This window comes from Trachypithecus francoisi, unplaced genomic scaffold, assembly GCF_009764315.1.
Source record: "Trachypithecus francoisi isolate TF-2019V2 unplaced genomic scaffold, Tfra_2.0 Lachesis_group14, whole genome shotgun sequence".
Lineage (NCBI taxonomy): Eukaryota > Metazoa > Chordata > Mammalia > Primates > Cercopithecidae > Trachypithecus > Trachypithecus francoisi.
This window is the reverse complement of record NW_022681459.1, coordinates 25,492,024-25,510,954: the sequence shown is the minus strand read 5'-3', so window position 1 is coordinate 25,510,954 and position 18,931 is coordinate 25,492,024. Positions and strand designations below refer to the sequence as shown.

General features: G+C 45.1%; 1 long non-coding RNA gene across 1 annotated transcript; it reads left to right on the top strand.

Moving 5' to 3' along the window:
* On the top strand, positions 1 to 8,634 carry LOC117095780. Its single transcript, XR_004442176.1, has 3 exons — positions 1 to 126; positions 8,259 to 8,322; positions 8,563 to 8,634. It is a non-coding gene; the product is annotated as an uncharacterized LOC117095780 (long non-coding RNA).
* The last annotated feature ends 10,297 nt before the right edge of the window (positions 8,635 to 18,931 follow it).

The following is an 18,931-nucleotide window of genomic DNA, read 5'->3' as shown; positions in this document are numbered from 1 at the left end:
AGAAGGTGTGTGATTACTGAGACTCTGTGTTCCATACCCTTTCCCCGAACAGACAAGGTATCTGACAGTCCTATGTGATCTTCTGAGGATGGCAGATCAGAGTATTGGAATTTGAGATCTACCCAGGTAATCTGGAAGGTGTGGGTACCCTGTTGGAGGGGAGGTGGTGCTTCTCCCCCATCCCATGTGAAGGGATGTCATTATATATTTTTGTTGTCTCTTTGCTTCCTCTTTTCTCTTATTTATTAATTGCTTGAAAACATGGGCAGGCAGGAGGGTATTAGTTTTCCATTGATCTTTGTACTTTATGTTCCACATACACCTTAAGAGAATAAGGAAAAAATCTATCTATCGCTGTGTATTTTTGTAACCTAACATCTAAATGTTTTCAAAGGTTTTAGAAAGTTCATTTCTTGGTAAAAAATAAGACACATATGCAATATTCTATATGATGAAATAAAAGAATGATTGGTGACAATTAAATAAATGTTATGTGATTTGGTAAAACAGGTTTATTGAATGAAACACACCAACTCTAAAAGAAATCTCTTAAGATTATCTGCACATTTTATATAGTGTGTCTTAAAGAATTTGGTAGTCCCACAAAGCATTCTATTCACATTTATGAGAACAAATGACACTAATCTAAATGACTTTGGCTGTTCTACAATCAGAATGTCACAAAACAGGTCTAAACATTATTTTTAACACCAAGCTTCACCATTAGCAGAAGTATCTCTCAGTAAGGGAAAGGTTGGAGGTCCCATGGCTCAATGGGCCTTGATTAATCATGAAGATAGTCTTTTGAGACAATACTTTGATTCCTTTTGCAGAACGCCAGGTGTGTATTTCAACTAGGTTAATGAGCCACAGAAATATTTAAAGTAGGTAAGGGGCGCCATTGTTCTACAGCAGGGGAAGGACTATTCTGAAAGCAGGCCCACTCTCAGATCAGTTTTAGAAACGTTACTGTCTTATCATAGGTGCTTTGAAAGCAGACTCTGAGAGCTGGGTGCCAAGGTTTACTGGGGAGTGTTCTTGGGAGATACACATGTAAGGAAGTGAGGCTGGCAGAAGTGGGCAGAGAGAGAAGCTGACCTGTGATGGTGCTATGACTGAGACCGCAGTTGCTTCCACAGAAGCTGCATAACTGGAATGATCCATCAGAGTTATCCCAAAATGAAGAAAAGGGGCTGAACCTAAATACCCATGCAGAAGCCAGTCACTGGTGACACTCGTCCCCTGGGAGGGGGCACACACTTGGGCTAGACAGGTCTCTGTGTCACTGTTGGTCTCTGGTGCTGACGGGTTGGACGTGCAGGAGCAGCCATAGCTAGATCAGCCTTGATGAGAGGGAGCCCCTGCTGTTGGGTCCAGGCACAACCTCAAACTCCTTCTCTGTCACCTTGGCTACTCTGTGAGCTCCTTGTGCCAGAATTGAGCTGGCTGATCATAACTGGCTAAGTCATTCTATCTGTGACATGGTGCCTCTTATGGACTAAATTTTGTCCCTCTCCTTTCAAATTCATGGGTTGAAGCCTTAATCTCCAATATGATTGTACTTGAAGATAGGGCCTTTAAAGAGGTAATTAAGATTAAATGAGGTTATAAGAGTAGCACACTAATCCAGTATGACTGACGTCCTTATAAGAAGGGGGCAATACACCAGGGATCTGTGCACACGAAGGAAAGACCAAGTGAGAAAACAATGAAAAGGTGGTTGTCTGCAAGCCAAGGAAAGAGGCCTCAGGAGAAATCTATATCAGTCCCAAATGAAGGGGAACTACTTCTGGCCTTTTTTGCTGACACAGAGGGCAGAGTACACATTTCCAGGTCAAGGGCAGCACCCCTGTGCACACCATATTCTAAAGGCTGTGTTAATCTCTCTTTGCCATGTACGGCACAGTTGCTACCATGGAGGCTACTACTTGCTTGAGTTTGTGATAGTCCATTGTCCTCTCCATGACCCTCTGATTTCTGTAGTGGCCATACTGATGGATTTGTTGCTGGAAAATGGGGTCCTAATCCAGAACCCAAAAGAGGATTCTTGTATCTCATGCAGGAAGGGATTCAAGACAAGTCACAGAGCACAGTGAAAGAAGCAAGTTTATTAGAAACTACTCCATTACAGAGTAGGGTGTTCTCAGGAAGCAAGCAGAAGAATGTATCATCTTTATTTTAAGTTTAATTTTTTACATAGGGGTTTTGTCTTTGTAGAGACTAAACTAAGTTGTGCCCACATACGGGTGGGCTGACAGCATGACAAAATTATTCTATTGATTTAAAGAAAACTATCCTTGACATTTTAGTAAGTACATCAAAGCGTAACTATAATTATCTTGAAAACATATATGAGTATTGGGACATCTGGACTTTTTATTGTTGTAGGAGTGTGTCCTTGTAGCATCACTAAGCTGCTTCCCTAGCTGTAAACATCTCAGGACCACGGGTCGTGACTGGCAAAGAATGCGCTTTGCCAGTTTTAAGATGGAATTGATTTTAAAACGGTGTCACATTGGCTCACCTGGGCTCCTGCCTCCCTAACAGATTAAATTGGGATATAGCAGTGATACCACCCCTGCCTTCTTCAAATTTCTGGTGGTACCACTAAGTTCCATTGTTCTCCTGGGAATGCATTTTGCTTTTTTAAAAATTATTTTGGCCAAGGACAGGGATTGGGTTTCTATTTGACTTTCCCCAGTATTAAAACTCCTATGCTACAGGTCAAGGTTCCAATGTGAGACTTCTGACAACCACTAAGCATTTTCATTCCAATTCTCTGTTGAGTAATTAGGAAAACAACCACTCAGTGGTCTATGAGTCAAACTAATCCACTGTACGCTAGACATGGGCCAGGACTCCATGTATTACCTGGCTTCCATATGTCCCCAGCTACCAATGTCAATTCAGATTCTGTGGACAACAATCTTACAAGATCTGGGGATTCTCCTTATTCCAGTGCATGCTTACTGGAGCTCATGGCCCCAGGCTTCAGAGTCCCTGGTGGGACTGAGCCCCATGTGCGTGCAGCAGTAGCCCACTCACTAGGTGTCCTCTGCTGATCCCTTCCCCTTCCCAGCCCCTCTTCCCCTCTTCCTCACCATGCTTCTTGGATCCCTGCCCAAGAAACTGCTTGCATAGAAAATCTTTGTCTCAAGGTCCACTTTCGGGGGATCCCAAACTAAGATATGCAGAGTCTTCTGCAAAGTTGGGACAATAGTATCCATTCCATTGCAGCGATGCCAGACTTAGCTCTTACATCCGAGTTAAAGCATTTACCACAAAGTCCTATTCCTCACTCCCCTTATTCCTTGCCACCACAGGACACTTATTTCCCTTAAGGGGAGGAAGTTCCCACCCTTCTTTGGAAAAACTTGACCCATCCATAGCATACTTCTTAGCAGATCTAGGGACGGAGAAAGAACTAGATGAGAGTAAAGAGCGCGGGCATGTGAGTGCACAAGGAGGTCTGGAGCACCAAGCATGGGAATGCCTTTGGGCTCTCTTTGCTTTGACCGAGTGCCTTGCTGTACATAACAGGTAAGGGCAGGCCACATACTTTAGTTTTCTTCCAGGTGCCTTGCACAATGCTTCACCTATAGAAGGCACCTAGTGACTATTTGTCTTATAACTGAGCAAGAGATTTGGGATTTGCCTTGTGCCCACTTGGCACAGCAGTGGGCCTCTGTGGGAGGGACTGAGAATCACCTGGAGATTTTCTTTAAACACACACACACACACACACACACACACACACACACCTGTGCCCCTCCCAGGATCTGTACCTTCCTGCCTGGGGAACAGGCACCTGTGGGGACCAGTAGACATGAATCAGTCCACGTCCCGAGGTGTATACCAAAGAGAAATCTGTGTTTTTTATTGACTTAAATTTTATTTCAAAGGAACCATTTCTTCAACAAGCTGGATCATTTTCTGAAAGTTCCTCTTTGTAAAGGGCTGAACTGTGACCTCCTAAAATTCTTCTGTTGAAGTTCTAACTTGCAGTACCTCAGAGTGTGATGGTATTTGGAGACAGGACCACTAAAGACGCAATTCAGTTACCATGAGATCATTAGAGTGGGCCCTAAATCCATGTGATCAGTGTTGTAATGAGGATACAAGGACACAGACAGGCACAGAGGGAAGACCGTGTGAAGACACAGGCAGAAGACAACCATCCACAAGCCAAGGAGAGAGGCCTCAGAAACAGCCCAGTGCCACCTTGATCTTGGATTTCTGACCTCTAGAACTGCTACAAAAAAAGTCTGTTGTTGAAGCCACCTGTCAACAACCTGTGGATTGTCGGGGCAGCCCTAACAAACAGAGGCACTCTCCTTACTCTACGACCAGATCATGGTCTCAGGGACACATATAAGTTGTGGAACTGCTGAGTGGGGTGGGGCAGGAGTGGATCCTCTGGTCCTCATTGGGCCTCATCATCAGTCCATATACATTACAGTCCATTGGCTGACCCTCGGGGCAATCAAGCCTGAGGTTCAAAGCTCCACTTGGGGTGAAGATACCTTTCTCAAGTACTTAAGAGGACCAGGCAGCTGCCCCCTTCCTGGGATCTTGCTGACCTATCCCAGTCTCCTCTCCACACCCCAACAGAATATCTCCCTGACCTGGGGAAAATTGCCTGATCTGGGGAAATGTTCCGCCTGTTTATTGGTCCAGTATTTTTTGTTTCTACTCTGATCTAGTTTGGCTCTGTGTCCCCATCCAAATCTCACGTTGAATTGTAATCCCCAGTGTTGAGAGAGGGGCCTAGTGGGAGGTGATTGGATCATAGGGGGTGGACTTCCCCTTTTGTTGTTCTCGTGATAGTGAGTTCTCATGAGATCTGATCATTTAAAAGTGTGTGCACTTTCCCCTTGTCTCTCTCTCTCTCTCCTGCTCCACCGTGGTTAGACGTGCTTGCTTCCCCTTCCCCTTCTGCCATGATTGTAAGTTTCTTGAGGCCTCCCAGTCATGCTTCCTGTTAAGTCTGCAGAACTCTGAGTCAATTAAACCTCTTTGCTTCATCAATTACCCAGTTTCAGATAGTTCTTTATAGCAGTGTGATAACAGGCTAATACATACCCCTAAGCCCTTTTATTTTTTCAGCTCAGTAGATTCTCTGAAATCCCCCAGGGGCTTAGACTTTCCGAAGACCAAAGCCAGGCAATTTCTGCCTTTATTTCTACTGCATTCCACTGGGGGACAGTGAACACAGAGCCTACTCACTTTATAAATAAGGGACAGGAATAGGACGATGAAAACATCTGGCATCCACACCTAACTGACTTTTCCTAGGTGATTGGAGGATGCCTCTCTGTCTCTCCATCTAGAGCTCTAGGGACAGGGGTACCCCATTATGGGAACTTCACACAGGAAGTGCTCAGTGGGTGTTGGATGGCTCACTCCATGCTGGTTGGCACAGCACGAGAAAGGAACGCACTGGTTTGGATTTGGGGCATGGGCAGGTGGACTCGGATGAGACCAGAACTCTCAAGAGGGTGCAGTTGTGCAAATTAAGCACTTCCCCAGGCCTCAGCAGCCTTAGGGTGCAAATAGGTCACAGCATGTTTTAAAAAATCAGGCTCAGCCCCTACTCACTCTTCCAGGACCTCTTTAATGTGCCTCCATCCCTCTCAGAGATCTCTTGGTGACCTCCGGTTGGGCTGTCGTGCTCATTACCAAGGGCATCCGAGTCAAGTTGCAATGTGGTTCTGTATTCTCCTCCCCAGTCAGGTCTTGCTCATGGAGGGCACTTTTTACCATGAACACTGGCAAAGCCACCTCCATGAATGACCCTTGTTATTAGGGGCTGCTGTTGCCTATGACATATGCCAATGGCTGAGAAGAAGCTGGGTAGTGGGTTGAATGGTGACCCCCAAAAGATACGTCCAAGTCCTAATCCTCAGTACCTGTGAATGTGACTTCATTTGGAAAAAAACATCTTTTCCAATAATTAAGGGAAGGATCTCCAGATGAGATCATCTTGGATTGATTAGGTGGGCCCCAAATCCAATGACAGGAGTCTTCAGAAGAGATAGAAGAGAAAACACAGACACAAAGAAGGGATTGGAGTGACACAGCCACAAGCCAATGGATGCCTGGAGAGACCAGAAGCTGGAGGAGGCAAATGACAGATTTTCCTCTTGAGTCTCCAGAGGGTGCCATGGCCCTGTGGACACTTTGACTTCAGATTGCTGGCCTCCAGAACTGTGAGAGAATACATTTTTCTTGTTTTAAGTCACCCTATTTGTGTTAATTTGTTGCTGCAGCCACCACCATCCCAAGAGAGGGTGCCGATGTTGTATGGGAAGCTGTTTCTGCCCCATGGCTGTGGCAGGCTCTGACCCTCCACTCACCCTCATGGCTCCATTCCAAGTGGAGTGGGGAGAATCCTCCCCGTATAGGGGATTGAACTCTCCACTGCAACCAATGCTGCCAGTACTGGATGTATCTGTAGATTTTTCTGCTTCTTTGACCCAGCTTCTCTCCAACCACAGCCCAGCAGCAGGTCTGGATGGAAGGTCAGCTGGGGCAGGTGATGACCAGCATGGACTCCAGATGGCTCTTGTCCATTGTCAGGGCCTGATGTCCCCGACGATGGCCTAATGGCATGACAAGAGTCACCAGTTAAGGTGTCACAGGGGCTGGCGGGTTCTGTGAAGGAGGAATGGGGATGGTGTGGCGGGGGGATGGGGAATCCCAGCTGCAGGGGCAGCGGCTGCTCCTCCCCTCCATGGAGCCATGAGATTGTGCAGGTCCAAAGCTGACAAGTCTCCAGGATCCAGACATCAGTGTGAACTTTCTCAACGTTTAGACACTGGCTCAAAAGATTTAAAGAAAACGTATGCCCTCTACAAAGGGCCTTTGCACAAAGGATCTCAGTGGGAATCTTTATATTCTTAGGGGTCCACGGATGGCCTCAGGTCTCTGGAAATCTCTAAAGAACACACAGACCTAAGAAATGTGTTTTTTTTGTTGTTTGTTTGTTTTTTGTTGTTGTTGTTGTTGTTTTTTCTGGGGAGGATCTTTGTACACTACATCAGTGTTTAGAGAATCCAAAATATTAGGAGTCCCTGCCTTTTGGTGAGGTATTTTGCTTGTTCATTTTCTAAAAGTCTTCTTGAGTCTGTGCGCAAATATCTCCTGGAAATGCTTCCCTTTATTGGGTCTGAACTTGTGTGCATGTTACTTAGGTTCAAGCTTCTGGCTGCCTGTGGTTTTTCTAAGTGTGGGCAAGAGAAGGTTCTAGAATAATCAGTGAGATTAACGCCGTACATCTGTGCTTTCGAACCGGAGCATATGTCCCCTCAGGGCCGCTACAGAAGAACTGTGGGTGCAGCTTTCTGGGGCACCATTTTTTCAGGTTTCGGGCAATTATTAATGCTACATTTAATATAAAATAGACATGGATATAGCATGGAAAGAAATGTAAAATTCTCATGAATTATTAAGATAAATACAAGACTTCAAAAACATTCCATGCAAGTTATGGGGCTGCTTCGGGCTATCCCTCCAGACCCCCGGTGCTCATTTGCCCTCCTCTGCAGCTAGAGGGACCCAGTAGAACATTCTGAGAAGCTCTTCCCTACATAGCACCAAGGACTTGGCAAAACTTTGTCTACTCTTAATGGTCCATGGTTTACCCATGTTCCTTTACAAAAGGAGCTGAGGAGGCGACAGGCATTTGGGGCTCTGTAGAAATTTAGTTTAAAGTATGATGCAAAGATTCACAGCCTCAAGGACTCCTGGAGTCACCTGGAGGTCTCTTGGCAGGACCTTCATCTCTAGGATCATTTATGTTATGTGGAAGACCAGATCAAGTACACCCTGGCATGGACTTCCCCTGAGGCTGTGCTGGAGCCTGGCCTCTGTGTCTGTCCTGGCATCTGCCCAGCAGCCTTCAACACAGTAAGGGCCTAAATTGGGCCTTCACACTTGACACTGGCCAATGTGCCTGCCTTGTTTTTATCCTAACTGAGTCCTGAGATGAAGCATGTTCTATGCTAACCACATAATCTAAAATACATTCTCAGTTTCAGACAGAAAATGCAGCCCCAGAAGAACATACTGCATTAAGATCTGCATTCACAGATACCTCTAAGTATTGGAAACCATATAACTTGGTGTTGCTTGCCAAATGTAGTTAAGCTCCCAGGACGGTAGAAGATTGGCATTGACTCAGGGATCTTGCAATAACAACTCATAGTTTGGTGGGAGGAAACAAAACTCAGTGATTTAACTAATCTACTCTCTTTTAGACAGGACCCTCCACTTCTCCACCAGCTTTCCACCGGTGGAAAGGAGAAGCCAGCCAAGAATCAGGTTTGTGCCGATATTTCCTTGAGCCGTTTTGCTAGAAGTTAACAGAGGCTGGGCAATATTCCTATTACCTGCCCTCAGCTTCCATTTCTGCATCTGTAAAGTGGAGATGATAGAAATCCAGTAGCGATAATAGTTGTAAGAATTAACTAAATGGGCATACATAAATTTCTTATCAGGGTGTCCAGCACAGTAGAAGTGATTAATAATTCTGATATTTTATTTTCTTACTTGATCATACAGCAGCTTCTGGCTACCTTGATCAGAAGGTTGATGAAGGCAATGAAACAAAGATGGAAAAACACATCACACAGGCAAGTGCCTATGCTCTTCGACCTCCAGAGTGACACAGGTGCCTGGAAGGCATGTTAGGAGGGGGTAGGGCCAGGGGAAGGGTCCAGCCAGAAAGAGGATCCAGGATGAAAGGCTGTTGCTGCCTTCAGAAAGCTCAGTGACTAGGGAGACAAACATGTTTCAAACAAGGGGCCGTAGTGGCATTTGGCATATTGTAAACTAGAGGCTTATAGAAGATGCTAAGAGAGGATTGGAGAGTGCTGTGGTTTGAATGTCCCCTCCAAAATTAATGTTAAAATTTAATTGCCAGTGTGACAGTATTTAGAGGTGATGAGGCCACAAGGGCACCACCCTCAAGAATTGAAAAATGTTGTTATTGCAGGAGTGGGTTAGTTATCATGAGAGTAGGCTGCTTATACTAGTGAGTTTGGCCCCCTCTTGCTCTCTTGCTCTCTCGTGCTGTCTTGCCTTCCACCTTCTGCCATGGGATGACACACCACAAAGGCCCTTACCAGATGCCAGCATCTTGATATTGGACTTCCCAGCCTTCAGAACAGTGAGTATACATTTCTTGTCTTTATAAATTACCCAACCTGTGTTTATAGAAACACAAAATGGATAGAAAGTTGGTACTGATAATTGAGGCTGTTATTGTAACAAATACCTGAAAATGTGAAAGTAGCTTTGGAACTGGGTAATCGATAAAGGTTGAAAAATTTGGAAGAGTAGGCTAGAAAAACCCTAGATTTCTATAAACAGAGTAGTAAGGCAATTCTGGAGAGGGCTCAGAAGAAGAGGAGAGCTGTAGGGAGAGTATGAAACTTCTTACAGATTACTTGAGTGGCCATGATCAGAATGTTGATAGAAATGCTGACAGTAAAGGTCATTCTGATGAGGTCTCAGGTGGAAAAACAGGATATCTTTTTGGAGAGTGGAGTAAAGAGCATCCTTGTTATGAAATGACAAGAAACTTGGTCAAATTGTGTCCATGCCCGAAGGATTTATAGAAGGTGGAATTTAAGAGTGTCTGACTAGAATATCTGGCAGAAGAAACTTCTAAGCAAAATATTGGAGGAGTTGTGCAGCTACTTTTAACTGCATATAGTAAGATCCAAGAGGGAAAAAATGACTTAAAGATGAAATTTATAATTTAAAACAAAAGCAGAACAGAAAAAATTTTAAAATATTCAGCCTGACCATTTAAAGAATGAAAATGTGTTCACATGAGGAAACCAAGGGTATGGCCAACAAACCGTTGGGTAAGGAGACCCGTACAGATGGAAGGGGTCATCAAGACAGTGGAAGAATGACCCCAAAGGCATTTCAGAGATCTTCAAAGCTGCCCTCAATCACAGATCCACAGCTCTCAGAGAACAGAATGATTTGGGGGGAATGGGCCTGGATGCCCCGTATGGGCTCGCTGTCCAGGACCACCTTGGATCTCTGTTTTTACATCCTGGTGCAGCAATTCTCTGCTGCTCTAGCTGTGGTTCAAGTGGCCCCAGTTGTGGCTCTATCAACTGCTTCAAAAGGTACAAGCTGTAGACATTGGCAGCATCGACATGGTGTTAATTCTGCAGACATGTACAATGCAAGGGCTGTGGGGCAGTGACTTCCACCTAGATTTTAAAGGCTGTCACAGTCAACCTGGGGGCCCAGGCAAAGACTTGTCATGGAGGCAGACCCGTCACAGAGAGCTCTATTTGGGCAGTGCTGAGTTGAAATGTGGAGTTGGATCTGTTGCAGGGGCTGTGCAGTGGCTACTGGAGCCAGGGTCACTTCTGAGACCCCAGAACTGTAGAGCTGCCAGCTTGAAATATTAACCTGGGAGAGCTGCTGGTGCCACACTCCAACCCATGAGACCTGCTAGGTAGACTGAACTCAGCAAAACCATAGGAGCAAGGATGCCTGAGTTCCTGGGAGCCCAACTCCTGCCCCAGAGTGCCCAGGACATGGAGTCAAAGCAGATTATTCTGGAGCTTCATGTTGTTCTCTCTGTTGGGTTTCAGATTTATTAATACCTGGGACCAGTTATCTCTTTCTTCTTGCCTATTCTGCCCTTTTGGAATGGGAATGTCTATCTTATGTCTGTCCCACCATTTTATTTTGGAAGCATGTAACTTGTTAATTTCCCATGTTATAGCTGGAGAGGAATTTGCCTCCTGATGAATCATGCCTTGAGTCCCCCCAATTTCTAATTCAGATGGGACTCTGGGCTTTGGACTTTTGAGTTGATGCTGAAATGAGTTAAGACTTTTGGGGCATCAAGATAGAATGAATGCATATCAGAAAAACATTAGTATGTTTTTTTTGCATGTCAGAAAAACATTTGTATGTCAGAAAAACATTAGTTTGGGCGGCCATGGTTGGAATGCTGTGATTTGAATGCCCCCTCTTGCCTTACTCTGTTTTCTGTTGCTAAAATTGAATAAGTGAGACTGGATAATTTATAAAGAAAATAAATTCATTTCTTACAGCTTTGAGGAAATCCAAGGTTGAGTGGCCACATCTGGTGAGGGCCTTCTTGCTGGTGGGGACTCTCTGGAGAATCTCAATATGGCTCAAGACATCACATGGCAAGGGTGTGAAAATGAGAGCCACCCTGGCTTTTAAACAGACTCATTCCTGTGATAGCCCATTAATCCATGTATGGATTAATATTCTTATGAAGGCAGAGCCCTCATGACTCACTCACCTCTTAAAGGCCCCATCTATTAATACTACTAGATTGAGACTTTTCAACATACTTTTTGAAGGGGAAAAATAATCAAAACACAGCACTTCCAAAACTTGTGTTGAAATTTAATGGCCATTGTGATGGTATTAAGAGGTGGGATCATTAAAAGGTGATTAAACCATGAAGGTTTCACCATCATGAATAGAATAGTGTCATTATTGCAGGAGTAGGTTAGTTATCATGAGAGTAGGCTTGTTATAAAAGCAAGTTTGACCATCTCCCACTCTCTTTTGCTCTCTTATCCTCTGCCTGGGGATGACACAGCATGAAGGCCCTCACCAGAGGCCAGCACCTTGACACTGGACTTCCCAGACTTCAGAGCTGTGAGAATAAATTTTATAAATATATTTTCTTTATGAATTACCTAGTCTATGGTAGTCATGCAACACAAAATGGACTAAGAGAGGAAATGAGGGCACAATCTGGAAGGAACGAAGGTGAACTTCAGCAGGATGGAGAGCAAAGCACAGGACTGGGGAGCAGGAGTGTGGGAAGAGCCAGTGGAGAGAGTACAGGGAGAAGGGGAAGAGGTATGTGAAGGCAAGACTGGCCTTGGAAGGAAGTAGAGCTTGCAGGTTTTGAGCTTCTTCACAGGTGGAAGGAGGGGAATGAGACACCTGGCACAGGCAGCTGAAAGAAGTGCAGGCAGGCAGATGAGATGAACTGGGTCAGGACAAACTTTAAGCCTGTCCCAGGGTTGGAGCACAGTGCTGGATCAAGGGAATTCATGGATTCTAGCTCTGGGGGTTATCATAACATACATTGTCCTGAGACCAAGGTCCCCAAGTGGCTCCAGTTTTGAAGTATATGAACCATTGCATCCTGCTTTGAATGAAATCCTCAAAAAGCCCCAGATTTTTTCCATATACCTGTCTTACTGTACATCCAGATCCCTGTGACTAGGCTAGACCATGGGCCATTGAGGGTGACATTGTGATTGACAATGACAACCCTTAGACCTGGAGAAGCAGGGTCTGAGTCACTGGCTCAGCCCAGGAATTGGAATTTGATGAAGATGCTGCTGGGTGCAAGGACAGTCTGACTGTAGGAATGAGCTACCATGAGTATAGTGAGAAGGTTGGGGCATGCTATTAGTGCAGATCCACCAGCTAGAAGGCTGAACTAGCAGGAAACGGACCCAGAGGGTCCCGCAGTCTTGCTTCTCAAAGTGTGATCTGAGCACTAGCAGCACAGACATACCCTAAAAGATTTCATAAATGCAGTCTTAGGCCCAAGGCAGACTTTTTGAATCAGAAATTGAATTTAAACAGGATTGCCGGGTAATTCATCTGTATTGTCAGAAGTTTTGAGGAGCTCTGTGTTGGAAAGCCTCTGTGAAGGTAGGCTGAGAGAATAATGAAATAATCCTAGCTAACAGTCCATGTGAGCTAGAAAATATTATACACTCTTTATAAACATTTTAAGCTTTACAGCAAGGGTCCCCAACCACTCCCCCACGCTGGGTCACAGATGAGTACCAGTCCTGGACTCTTAGTAAGTGGGCCACACAGGAGGAACTGAGTGATAGGTGAGCGAGGGAAGCTTTATCTCTATTTACAGTCACCCCCCACCGCCTTGCTCACATTACTGCCTGAGCTCCACCTCCTGTCAAATCAGTGGCAACATTAGATTCTCACAGCAAACTCTATTTAGAACTGTACATGCAAGGGATCTAGGTTACATGCTGCTAATGAGAATCTTATGCCTTAGGATCTGTCACTGTCTCCCATCACCCCCAGATATGACTGACTAGTTGCAGGAAAACAAGCTCAGGGCTCCTACTGATTCTACATTTGGCGAGTTGTATAATTATTTCATTATCTATTACAATGTAATCATAGAAATAAAGTGCACAATAAAAATAATGCACTTGAGTCATCCTGAAACCATCCCCCACCCCCACACCCCTGGTCCATGGGAAAATTGTCTTCCATGAAACCAGTCCCTGGTTCCAAAAAGGTTGGGGAGCACTACTTTACAGCACCTCTGTAAAACTATATGCCCATTTCCAAAAAATGAAACTGAGGCAGAGAAAAGTTTCTTGTCCTGGGTCTCGTCGCTAGTGGTGACACTGCTGGGTCTTCACCCACTGCCTGACTCTAGTGACGGCTGCTCACAAGAAGGTGTTTGGGTGCAAAGAAGAGAAAACATGACTAACAGTGGTTTAAACTTGGATTAATTGTTACTGAAATGAGGAGTCAGGAAGGGCAGTTTGGGGACTGATTTAGCACACACCTGAGGCTGAGTTGCTGTGTCTGCATCTCTGAACTTTCCCTCATAGCTAAAAGACACTTCTGGTTTCAAGCCTCAGGTCCTCCACTGGCTCTTATAGAAGGTAGAGTTTGGAGAGGATGGTGAGAGAGCTCTTTCTCCATGCTTTCTTTCTATCAGGGAAGAAACACCACTCCCAGACTCCCCCTGGCAGATTCCCTCTTGGCACAAAGCCTGGAACAGGTCACATGGTCAGCCTGACTGCAAAGGGTGCTGAGGAAGAGAGTTTCTCCCTTCTTCTACTTGAGAGTGGGAGGTGTGCATGGGAGGAGGGAGTTGGGAAAGGGTTTAGGGAAGGGATGCAAGCAGGTTCTGCCCTAACCAACTTTGTGACCTCGGGGAGGCCACTTTACTTTCTTTAACTGTAAAATGAGGGATTTGGACTGAAAGAGATCTAAAGCCTCTTTTCAGTGTAGAAGAATTTATTCTAGACCATCAAGTCCCTTTGACATACCCAACATCCACATGCAAAAGGATGACTGATTGGTGCCATCCCTGGCCTTGGGAATTTGAAGCACCTGGGAGCTGGTTGATCTGCTTGGACTGTTTCTCGTCCTCCAGGCTGTAAAATCAAAAGTGTGTCCCGAGCAGTTGGGCTTGTAAACACTTCAGGGACCACTGATTAAAGTGTGAGGCAGAGCTGCTGCTGTTAATGGTCACTGAAATGGCTTTATTAACCCAGTTGCCTTGCAGAAGGTAGCATGGGACTCAGAAGGTCAAATGGTGGACAGAACAAAAGACTGTGTGTGTCTAAGTTGAGCTCTCTGGTTATTTGGGGTAGGGTGTTCCCCCCTTGTCCTTCTTTTTTCTTGATTCATGTCTAAGATGGGTTGTTACATCTACCTGTTCACAGTTGCTTATGGTGTCAGACTCTGAGATTAACAAACCTGGCTTTGAATACCAGCTCAGCCACTTGCCAGCTAGGAAACACTGAGCAATTTGCTTAGCCTCATTTAAGCCTCAATTTCATGATCTATAAAAAGGCATAATGATGCTTCATAGGAGTGTTGCGATGATGAAACAATATGTGTGTGTCATGTAAAGGCTGAAATTAAGGCTTGGTACAGTGTGCTGCCTTCAAATCTGGTCAAATCAGCAGGGCCTCTACTGACCTATTCACAAGAGCCTCTCTCCATTCTACTCTTGCAGATAAGGCTCCCATCAAGCAACCTACCTTATCAAGTGGACCAGGCACAGCTCCTACTTCTCCCTGAGTAGTGGGTGTCAGTTTCCTGCTAGGCTCGGAATTGTTCAAAGCCCATCAGATTCTCCTGCAGGAACCAGGGGGCACCTCACCCTCTTGTTGCTACAAAGCTTGCCACCCACAGCCCCTGCCTGTTCACCCTGCTCCTGAGGGCAACTCCTCTATGGCCGGCATCCCATGCTGTGTTCACCTCTCCGAAGCTGACAGTGTATGTGAATAATAACTGCTGTCAGTCGCATCTGCTAAGTGTCGAGTGTAATATGTTTGGTCATCCGCATAATTCTAGTGTGGAATGTCTCCCTCACCAATGGGGTGAACAGGAGGCAACGAAAACAATGTGTAAAATATTTAGACACTGCAAGATACATATTTAGAACCTGGCAAATGTTAGTTAAGGCCATTACTGTTATTATTTTGCAGAAGGATAATAATTTGGTTTTCTTTTAATGAAATTTGTTTGGGCAGAATGCTTAGCTCATAGTGTTATTCTTAGATTCCTCCAAAGAGCTTTTCTGGAATTTTCTTTCCCTCATTAGCAATTATAAAGATATGCTAATGCTTTGCACCAAATGGCAGCTACATGCTTGAGACCAGCACTGAAAATCAGTCATGGAATCACTGCATATCTGAACAAGGGCCACAAGAGGAGGCACAGATGGGTCAATGGACTTGACCAGAGCCACCAAGCAAATTCAGTTTGCAGTATGGAAACCAGATGTCCTGATCCAACCATCTTTCCCTGCACCCTCCCATCTAGGCTAATGAGGAGAAATGTAATCATGGTGGTAATTGCAGACAAAGATGAACATCACTTGGTAAAGCAATATGGGTACTTGAGTTGGCCATATGGAAAGTCCAGCGCAGGGTATGGGGGTGAAGAGTGAGCTGCTGTGTGTCATTGGTGGGATGGAATCGATGGCCTTCTTGGCTATGCTTTACATGAAACATTTCCTGGGGCTGACGGTCCAGTTAAAAGTCCTCTTAAAGTTAAAATAAAATTAACTAAAACCAGTATGTCATACTTCACCAGTCTGATGTCTCAACCAGGGAAGCTCAGGCCAAGATGAGAAAGAAGTCTGCCCTTCCCATGGCTGAGCTGTGGTTCCTCCTTATCAGTTCCTAGTAGGAGAAGCTATGTTCCCCCTAGCCTAGAGGATTTCACATTCTAGACACTGGCGGCTCAGTGGAGCTCTGTTGAACCACCACTGTGGCCCCAGAGCCTGTTGTTGCTGTCCAAATCCAGGGAGTCTAAGGAAATGTCCCATTCTCACTGCTGCTAATAGTGATTGGCAGGCTACTGCAACATGGCCAGCTTTACCACACTGCCACAGTCCCCAGTGGCTGCTTTCTATGACTATGCAAGTAAATGCCATCAGCCTGAGAAGGAGTGGCATAAACTGAGCCCTTATCTCTGGTCCTTGCCTTGCCCCATGGTGCAGATTCCACTTTGGGCTCAGTCAAGAGTGGGTCATATCATAATTGGATTAGACCCCAATGTTATTGTTTTATAGGAACTCACACAACCATTTTCCCAGGGTGCAAGGCTGCCATCAGAATGGCTGGGCTGGTGAATTTTCAGGTATCAGGGACCTACGAGACCCAGAACTCCTGTCACCCTCTTATCACCACACCTTCTTCCATGGTAAATGTTAGCTCATTCAATTAATTTAAAAAATACCAGCAAGGTGCTTTTTATTTAGTGCACACTTATATAGCACTCTGAATATAGGAGGAAAGATGGAAAATTCCAGCCTTCACAGAGCCACTATTTCCAGTGTTACTGCCATTCCCTGCCACGGGCTAAGATCAAGATCAGCTTCATTTGCACGTGTTTTATGCAAGGGGAAGAACTTCTCTTTCTGTAGAATCTATCTTATCCTACTCTGCAAATTCCCAGGGTTTGTATCAGCAATTAGCACACTATGTAGCACCGGGCAAGCTGGGAGGTTGGCAGGAGGGGGCCACGTCAGAGGACAATGCCGGAACTCCACCTCCCTATAAAGCCAGGGCCAGCCTGGTTCCGGCACAATGTCCTGTTTCATGAGAGTTCATTTCCTCTGCATCATATCTATGCACAGAGGTAAGCAAGCAGGAATTTCTCTGTGCTCCCTGTAGAAAATCCCCATCTCAGATTACCCTGGCCTCTCCATATGCAGATGCTTGTCAGGGGGCCAGTCGAGGTTGCTTGAATAGAATTGGCTGGGCTCCCTTCGTCTGCTGATGAGATTAAGGAATAATGTTAAGATAGGAGCGGTCACACCATTACACTCTATTAGCCTGATTTATGTTGGATCACTGAAACTGCCACCTTAGGTGCCACCCACCATTCTACCCCCTTAGCTACCTACAAACCCACCCTGGGGTCATGGGGTGTATATAGTTTAAAATCTGATCACAAATTCTTTGAAACCCTCTTGAAAAGGTGGAACCTATTCTCCTCTTCTTGAGTGTGGCTGGACTTAGTGACTTACTGTTAATGAATGGGTGGAGGGAGGAAGCAACATGAGATACTGGGCAATAAAAGATTCTGTGGTTTCCTGTTTGCTTTCTCTCTTGGATTACTCTCTCTGAATGATGCTAGCTTCCCTTGCCTGAGAATCTCTACAAAGAGGAGCATCTGATGAGGAAATGAGAACTCCAGCCAGAAACCAGCAATAAATTGAGGGCTCCTATGAACAATGCATTCTCCAGCCCCAATCAAGCTTTTGGATGACTGCAGGTCCTGCCAACATTTTGATTATACTTCATGACAGACTTTGAGTCAGAACCACCTACCTAAGCCACTCCAAAATTCCTGACCATCAAAAACTTTGAGATAATCAATGTTTGTTGTTTTAAACTACTACCTCTTAAGGTCGTTTTTGATATAGCAGTAGCTTGCTAATATAAGGCACTATTATATTCTCAAAAACTCTGAGAATCTTACCCCAAACCACCAGCTTTCTTACTATCAGGGTATTATAATGACAGGTTGTAAGTTTACAACTTGTATTAGTCTAGTTAACAGTTGTGTTAATCAGGTAGGTTAACACTAGCTACTGTAACAAACAAGACCCTCCCCACTCCACCCCACCAAATCACAGTGGCTTAACAGAACAAAGGTTCAGTTCTCCTTTGTGAGAAGTCCAGTGTAGCTAAAACATCTGGGCAGATGATAGACCAAGATCACTGAGGGAGGAGGGGGAGGAATGGAAGAATTGACCATCTTGGTCAGAAAAGGACACACATCATCCATGCTCACGCCCTGTTGGCCCAAATCAATTACTGCCACCAACCTAACTACCTGGAAGGCTGCTGGGAAATGTAGGGGAGTCCCAGGAATATTTGACAACTCCTATTGTCACTACCACACAACCCTATTTGAGTTTTATAATTTAAAAGCCAGAAAATACATGGCTTTAAAGAGATACGTAATCCATGTTTGCGCTTCCTGCACCAGCCTGGGGATTAAAACGAGAAGTATATTAATCATAATATACATTATTCTCTATATTTTATCAATAATTATTATGGCCGCCTGTAGAAAATCCCCATCTCAAATTGCTTTTCTGGGAACCCCCAGGGAATGTCTCCTGGGCATTTGAGACAAACGTAATCAGATACTACAAGGGGCTGCCTTTTCCTTCTTCTCTCCTTTTGGGCAGTGTCCATTGCTGCACTCTCTGACACTATGAGCAGAAGTCCGCCTGTCCGTGATGAGCAAGCACTGTGCTTCCAGCGCAATACAAACAGACTGATCTCCCTGAGAGGTGGGATGACTGCGTCTCTCCCCCTTGTGTCTTGCTTGGTCCCCTGGAACTGAAAGCTAAGCTTTAAGTAGAAATAGCTCTTCAGAGCTCACACATAAGTCTGTGGTCTGAGTCATTCTCTACAACAAAGATGGCACTGGGCACTCGCTACACCACCTGCTCCCACCCATCCTTTGTGGTGCGTTTCTTCCACCCTCTCCTCTGGCCATCCCTCCGCTCATAGGCATCCTATAAGCACCTTTATCACATGTCTTATAAAGAGAAAAGACACCTGAAGAATGGTGGAGTTCATGCTGGTGGATGACACAAGGATGCTATAGTTCTGCGTCATTGGTTTTATGGCTACTAGGAATACAC